Genomic DNA, 8693 nt, shown 5'->3' on the forward strand with positions numbered 1-8693 from the left:
CTCTCTCTCTCTCTCTCTCTCTCTCTCTATATATATATATATATATATATATATATATATATATATAGAGAGAGAGAGAGAGAGAGAGAGAGAGGAAAGCAGAGTGTCATTGCAACAATTTTCACCTCTTCAGGTGGGTGGGTATCCTGGGGTTTGTATCACAGCCACCTTTTTTTCTTTAGCAGCTACCAAATCCATAAGCAGCCAACCAATATTGAATTCTGTTTTTGCAGGTAATTTAGAGTCTTAATCATCTTCTTCATCACGTTTCTTTCTCCTTTCACCTTTCCCACTTTCTTCTCTCCCTCCTCATTTTCATCAGTTCCTCCCCTGTGTCCTAAACCTTCTTCCTTCCTAATGAACTGTCTTCTTCTTCCCCTTCTACATTTTTTTGTCTTCATCTAAATCTTCCTCTTTACGAAACTCTTCCTTCAATACATGTATGGAAACATATATAATACAACCTTAGAATGCATAATTTTAATTTTTAATTAGATTTATTTATTTTTTTGGTACCAGGGATTGAACTCAGGGGCACTCTACCACGTAATTGCATCCCCGGCCCTATTTTATATTTTATTTAGAGACAGGGCTAACTGAGTTGCTTATTGCCGCATTTTTTCTGAGGCTGGCTTTGAACTCATGGTCCGCCTGCCTCAGCCTCCCAAGCCCCTGGAATTACAGGCATGCACCACCAACACACCTAAATTAAATTTTTTAAAGTTTATTTTAAATAAAATTTTTAAAGTTTATTTTATTTTAATATGACAGCAGAATGTATTTTGATTCATTATACACAATTGCATCACAACTTTACATGGTTGTACATGATGTAGTGTTGTACCATATGTGCAGTCATACATGTACCTAGGGTAGTGATGTCTATCTCATTCCACCATCTTTCCTACCTCCATACCTCCTTGCTGGGAGCCATTAGCCAAGTAGGTATGACAATTTCCTTGCCAGCGTACCCCATGTTGCTGACATTTTGCAGTGACATTGAATGTAGTTGACCTTGCTCAAGGACCAGGGCGGATTAGGGTGTTCCCGGTTTAACATAATCGGGTTTAGGGCGTTCCCAGTTTAGGTTCCAGGTTTAAGGTTTAAGATTATTCCTGCTGGGAATAGGGCGTATCCTGCTGCCTGAGTTCCCCTTGAGTTCTCACGGGATTCAGAGAGTATATTTTGGGAGACAGAAGCCCAGTGGAGGTGAATTTGGGAGAGAACGTGGATTTGGGCAGAGAACGTGGATTTCCCCAGAACGTGTTTGTATACGGCTGGTGTGAGTTCGGGAATAAAGAGTTGCTGTTTGAATCTACAAGCTGTGTGGTGGCTCGTGATTTTGTGCCCAGCCAGACTGCGGCACCTCCTCCCTATCTCTCCCTCCCCTTTGCCCCATCAAAGTTCCTCCATTTTTTTCCTTGTTCTCCCCATTATGGATCAGCATCCACTATCAGAGAGAACATTTGGTCTTTGGTTTTTTGGGATTGGCTTACTTCACTTAGCATGATATTCTCCAACTCCATCCATTTACTTGCAAATGCCATAATTTTAATATCTTTTAATGCTGAGTAATATTCCATTGTGTATATATACCACAGTTTCTTTATCCATTCATCTGTTGAAGGGCATCTAGATTGCTTCCACAATTTAGCTATTGTGAGTTGAGCTGCTATAAACATTGATGTTGCTGTGTTACTATAGTATGCTGATTTTAAGTCCTTTGTGTATAGACTGAGGAGTAGGATAGGTGGGTCAAATGGTGGTTCCATTGTTTTGTTAAGTGGATTCCTAGATTAATAAACTTCTTCTCAGCAAAAGAAACAATCAATGAGGTGAAGAGAGAGCCTATATTTTGGGAGCAAATTTTTGCCAAACGCACCTCAGATAGAGCACTAATCTCCAAAAACTCAAAAAAACTTAACACCAAAGAAACAAACAACCCAGTCAATAAATGGGCTAAGGAGCTGAACAGACACTTCTCAGAAGAAGATATACATTCAGTCAACAAACATGAAAAAGGTTCACTATCGCTAGTAATTAGAGAAATACAAATCAAAACTACTCATCTCACACAGGTCAGAACAGCAGTTATCAAGAATACATATAACAATAAATGCTGGCGAGGATGTAGGGGAAAAGGCAGACTCATTCTTTGTTGATGGGGCTGCAAATTGGTGCAACCAATCTTGAAAGCAGTATGGAGATTCCTTAGAAAATTTGGAATGGAAACACCATTTGACCCAGCTATCCCACTCCTCGGTCTATACCCAAAGGACTTAAAATCAGCATACTATGGTTACACAGAAACATGGATGTTAATCCCATTTGTTAATCCCACTTATTAATTCTTGATTTTTATTTCTTGCACTTTAGGAGTCTTGTTAAGGAAGTCGGGGCCTAATCTGACATGATGGAGATTTGGGCCTACTTTTTTCTCTATTAGGCACAGGGTCTCTGGTCTAATTCCTAGGTCCTTTATCCACTTTGAGTTGAGTTTTGTGCATGGTGAGAGATAGAGGTTTATTTTCATTTTGCTGCATATGGATTTCCAGTTCTCCCAGCACCATTTGTTAAAGAGACTATCTTTTCTCCAATGTGTGTTTTTTGGTGCCTTTGTCTAGTATGAGATAATTGTATTTATGTGGATTTGTCTCTGTGGCTTCTATTCTGTACCATTGGTCTATATGTCTATTTTGCTGCCAATGCCATGCTGCTCTTGTTACTATGGCTTTGTAGTATAGTTTAAAGTCTGGTATAGTGATGCCTCCTGCTTCACTCTTCTTGCTAAGGATTGCTTTGGCTATTCTGAGTCTCTTATTTTTCCAAATGAATTTCATGATTGCTTTTTCTATTTCTATAAGAAATGACTATGGGATTTTAATTGAAATCACATTGAATCTGTATAGCGCTTTTGGGTAGTATGGCCATTTTGACAATGTTAATTTTGCCTATCCAACAGCATGGGAGATCTTTCCATCTTCTAAAGTCTTTTTCAATTTCTTTCTTTAGTGTTCTGTAGTTCTCATTGTAGAGGTCTTTCACCTCTTTCATTAAGTGAATTCCCAAGTATTTTATTTTATTTATTTATTTTTTAGGCTATTGTGAATGCAGTGCTATGAATCTAGAACCTGGGGCATGCAGGGCAAGTGTTCTACCATTGAGCCACACAACAGGGTCCCAACTTATGTTTTTACATATCATTTTTAAAATCATTTAAAAAATAAACATTTTTTTAAAAGACTATTCTTTCTCACCATCCTCATCCTCAACGTCTTCCTTATCTCCTTCTTTTTTTATATTTATTTTTAGGTGTAGATGGACACAACACAATGCCTTTATTTTTATGTGGTGCTGAGGATCGAAGGAGGGTCCCACCCATGAGAGGCAAGCGCTCTACCACTGAGCCAGCCCCCTTATCTCCTTCTTAATGCTCCTCTTCATCCATACTATCACTTCCACATCTGAGTTGGGGGCTTCCAGGTCCTCTCAGCCATGCAGGTGGGTCATTTGGGGCAGAAACCTGAGACACTCTCTGTAGCCATTCAGGTTACAGAGCCAGGCTTTTTATTTTATTTTATTTTTTAATATTTATTTTTTGGTTTTAGATAGACACAATATCTTTATTTTATATTTATGTGGTGCTGAGGATCGAACCCAGTGCCTCATGCATGCTAGGTGAGCACTCTACCTCTGAGCCACAACCCCAGCCCAGAGCCAGGCTTTTTAGGCAATATAACTTTTTCATTCAGATTATTTTCACTTTAATTCAGACATGTGAGATTTGGATGTTTTCTACTAACATGTCCAGACCTCTGAAGATTCCGTTGTCACGGAACTCAAACCTTTTCAACATATGTAGGCTGGGGAGATTTAAAACTGAAGTCAAACTACATGTATTAAAGAACTTTAAATTCACACATTCAGCTGTTAGACTTAATTTTTTCATCCTTTGATTTGCAATTGTCCAAGGCAAGTTCTTAAACCCATGGACAAGTCCTGGCCCCATGCTGGTCTGAGGGACCTGGCAGCCAAGGGAAGAAGTGCTAATTTGAGGGGTGGAGATTAAAGAGGTACAAGTCTTATTTTTATATCTTATTAGGTAGAAAAATTTTCACTTAAGCACAGGTTTTCAAAGATTTCCTTGTATACATTATATAACATTTTATTAAAATTATTTGACATGGGCAAATACAGCTATGTGGTTAAAAAGTAAGTCACTTATTTACTTAGCAAAAATAGGTACACATATAAACACACTAGTTAATATCCCCTGGCCATCAAAAATTCTCTGTAGCTTAAAAACTGGAAAAAAACATTTTTAAAAAAACAAAAAGTTCCTAGCAGTTTTATCTGAAGATTGGCCTTTATGGGATGTGAACATTTTAGGATTTGATTCATAAGAAGATTTACACTGACCTTTTGCTCAGTTTGCTTTGGAAATGTACAACATATGATAGATCTAAGCATTAGCAAATGCTTTTAATAAAAAATAAATTCCATTTCTCCTGGGAATAAGCAGTCATACTTTTCATTTGAACAGTGTTAGAGAGCTGTAAGTGAAAAGGAAATCAGGGAGGAATCACTGAATCTATAGAATTTAAATTCTTTTCTCCTAATTTGAACATAAAGTCCACACTGAGAAATGCCTCCCTCTTAGGGGAAAGGCTTTTCTGAGAGAAGCACAATGTATTCACTGTTGAAAATTACTCTTTTATTTATTTATTTATTTATTTTTGGTGCTAGGGATAGAACCTGTATGAGAGGTAAGTGCTCTACCACTGAACCACATCCCCAGGCCTAAAATTACTCATTTTTATACAATGGTATACATCTTGGAACATACTGTCAAACATCCCAGATTATTGGAGTCTCATGAAATTCCTGTGAGTTTGGCAGGACCTGGCAAATATTACTCCTGTAGAGGGATTTGACAGGCTGACTTCTAGGATTCCATCTAAAGATCCCCACCCACTAGTATTCATACCCTTGTGTGGTCCTTTCCCCTGATTGTGGGACCAAATCAATACCTAATGAATACCCAAAGGTGATGGACTGTGTGATGAGGGTAGAAAAGATGAATTTTTATCTTTTCAGGACATTCTATTACTTTGCAGCTTGCATGCTCAAAGGAAGCAGTCTGCCATGTTGGGAAGATCCACAGGACAAGGAAAATAACCAATAACCACATGAGCTTGGAAGTAGATCCTTCTCCAGCGAAGCCTTGAGATGACTACACCCCAGTCAAATCCCTGACTGCAGCTGGTGGGAGACCTGAAGTACAGAAGTTAGCTAAGCCATGCCCAGATTCATGATCCACAGAAACTATAAGATAATAAACATGTCTTGATTCAGTCATTAGTTCTGGTAACAATTTTTTAGACAGAGCGATAGGTAACTAATAAGAGGGGCAAACTGAGGCCTAGTAAAACATAATGGTGGAGTATTAAAATATGGCCATAAATTCTTTGACACTCCTGCCATCCATAGGTGAGCTCTATATCATTTCTATTTGCATCTGGGAGGTATTTTATTGCTTTCATCAAAAGAGTACTCTGGATGTGATGTTACATGACTCCCAAGGCTGAGGGTAGAAGGCCATGCAGCTTCTAACTTGATTCCAACACTCATGTTTAAAGCTCGGCACTGCTTTGAAAATAAAAACCCTAACAACCATGCTGTGAGGAAGCCCCTGCTACTTGAAGAGCATCATAATCACAGCCTCCACTGAATCTACCCACCCCATTTCAACCCCAAACAAGTAAGCAAAGAAGCCTTCGAATGATTCTAGTGTCAGCCATTTAAGTCTTCTCAACAAAGATCTCAGACATTGGGGAGCAGAGGTGAGCCATGGACCCTGTGCACTGTTTGGATTCCTAACTCTGGGATTTCTGAGCATGACGAAATGGTTGTTGTTTTACCCTACTATTTTTCAGGGTGATTTTACATTGCAACAGGCAGCTGGAACTTGGCCCAGTGCTGCACAGCTTGTCAGTAGAGCTGGAGCTTAGATTCAGGTTTCCTGAATCTTACTTCAGCATTCTTTCCACCACGACAGATGTTGCCTTTCTATTAGGGTGTTCATGTTTCTTTCCACTCATTTTGAGAGAATCGCTACTGTAGCAGTGGTTAACGTTGGCAGCATATTGGAATCACTTGGGAAACATTAAAAATGCTCATGCTTGGGTCCCATCCCTAAAGATGCTAACTATTTGAGCTGGGGTACAGCCTGAACATCAGAATTGTCACAGAATTTCCTAGGTGTTTTTAATATATAGTAATGTTTGAGAACAACTGTTCTATACCAACATGAGAGCAATGCAAATCATCACTCTTTGGGAATGGTCAAATTGATTCTCAATGATCCATCCTAAAGGAATGAAGCCAGAGGCATAGAAAAATCTAAAAGACAGATTATTTTGAAATCAGGGTTCTATTAAATGTTGATTCTGTGTGAGTGTGCATGTGTGCATAAGAGCACCACTGTGTGTATTAGGGAGACAGAAGATAGTCTTGCAAGATGTATATGACAGGCAGTGTGTTAAACTCCAAGGATTATGATAGTACTAAAATTTAATATAGATTGACCATCCCTAATCCAAAAGTCCAAAATCTGTGAAGTTCACCTTTTGAGAACCAACATGATGCTGCAAGTGGAAAACTGCATACCTTGTTTCACGTAGAAAATTATTTAAAATATTGTATAGAATTACTCTCAGGCTATGTGTAATAAGGTGTATATGAAACATAAATGAGCTTCTCTATGGACCAGGATCCCATTCCTAAACTATTTCAATATTTATATGCAAATACTCCAAAACCTGAAAAAAAAATTTAAAATCCATAACACTTCTGGTCCTAAGCATTTTAGATAAGAAATATTCAACCTGTTTGTTTGTATTAAAGGAACTTACCCTTCCAGGACAACAGAAAGAAGACAGCTTTGAAATCTAAGATGTCTTACAATTCCACTGAATGTTTGTGCCCCTCCCCTGCCAATTTATACATTGATAGTATTAACAGGTGAGTGCTTTGGGAAATGATTAGGTGATTAAAGGGGCAGAGCTCTCATGAATGAGATTAATCCCCTTATAAAAGAGATTCCTTGTCCCTTCCACTTTGTGAAGATATAGTGAAAAGAGCCACCTACTTATCAAGAAGCAGGTCCTCACTAGACATCAAATCTTCCAGTGTCTTGATCTTGGACTTCCTACTCTCTGAAACTGTGAGAAATAACTTTCTATCATTTATAAGCTACTCAGCCTACTATATTTTTATAGCAGTCCAAATGGATTAAGACATCTGCCTAATAGGTCCCATCACACTGGTCAATTGAAATAAGTGGAGAACCATGAGGTCATGTTGAAACAAGTGCTGAACATTGCTTAACCTTGCTTTCTGGCTAAATGATGTGACTATGAATGTCAACCCCAAAGTTCTCAAACATCAAAATTGTGTGTCATATAAAATAATAAACATTTATAGGTCACAGACCTTTGTGGTCACTTGTTTAGAACCAAAAAAAAAAATAAAATAAATCAAAGTCCTCAAATAGATAAAGTCTGCTAAATCCTGTGAAATATAATCCAATAAAGACAAGCAATGGGCCAGGAGCTGTAATCCCAGCACCTTAGGAAGCTGAGGCTGAGTATCTCAAATTCAAAGCCAGCCTCAGCAACTTATTGAAGCCTAAGCAACTTAGTGAGATCTTGTCTCAAAATAAAAAATAAAACGGGCAGGGAATGTAGTTCAGTTGTTAAACGCTCTTGGGTTCAATCCCTGATACCAAAAAAACAAAAAACAAAGACAAAAAGTGGTATGATTTCATAGGAGGAGTGATTTTTTTGTGTGTATGTGATTCATTTTATTTTACTCTTTTAGGTACTTGGGATTAAACTGATCTACAGACCTACAGACCTCTTGATTTTTTTTATCTTGAGATAGGGTGGCCTCAAACTTGCAATCCTCCTGCCTCAGCGTCCTAAGTAGCTGGGATCACAGGTATGCACTACCACTACTAGATTGTGGTTTATTTTAAACAGGAAGGTTTAAAAACATAACTTGGATGAGAAATTATATAGAATACGCTTTTCCCCTTTAGAGTGCCTATATATAGGTATATAAGAGCTATATATTTAAAAACTACAATTGTTCTTGTAGCCAGTGATGGCAGAAAAATCATTGAGATGATGTAATCAAACAATGTAAACTGTCAAACAATGGAAGAAATTAATTTATTGAAATATGAAAATAGCAGCTTAACAACCATGTTTTGAGGGAACAAAGGTGAGATTATAACAGAAACTCCATCTCAATTTAAATCACACAACAATCATTTAGAATATATATGTGTGCACACACATGCATATGTGTGTGTGTGTTCTGAGCTCATATATTTTATGTACCATAAAGACATAAAAAGAGGGAACTTCCCTGGACCGGGGCTAGGAGCCCGCAGAAACTGCTTCTCGGTCCGGGTCCTGCTGAGGGCGGGTCAGGACTCACCCGTTGCTTTGGTTGCCCGGCAAGGGGAACGAAATGCTGCCATTCGCATAGGATACCAACATGGCAGAGATCTGATGTCAGCAGAAAGCGGCGGAGGAGAGAACTTCATCAATACCAGCGGTGACATAAGCAGTTGGTCTCCTGGTAGGGGGGGTGAGGCACAGTCACCCGAGTCTCCTCAATTTGTC

The sequence above is a fragment of the Marmota marmota genome, unplaced genomic scaffold, assembly GCF_001458135.2.
Source record: "Marmota marmota marmota unplaced genomic scaffold, marMar, whole genome shotgun sequence".
Classification (NCBI taxonomy): domain Eukaryota; kingdom Metazoa; phylum Chordata; class Mammalia; order Rodentia; family Sciuridae; genus Marmota; species Marmota marmota.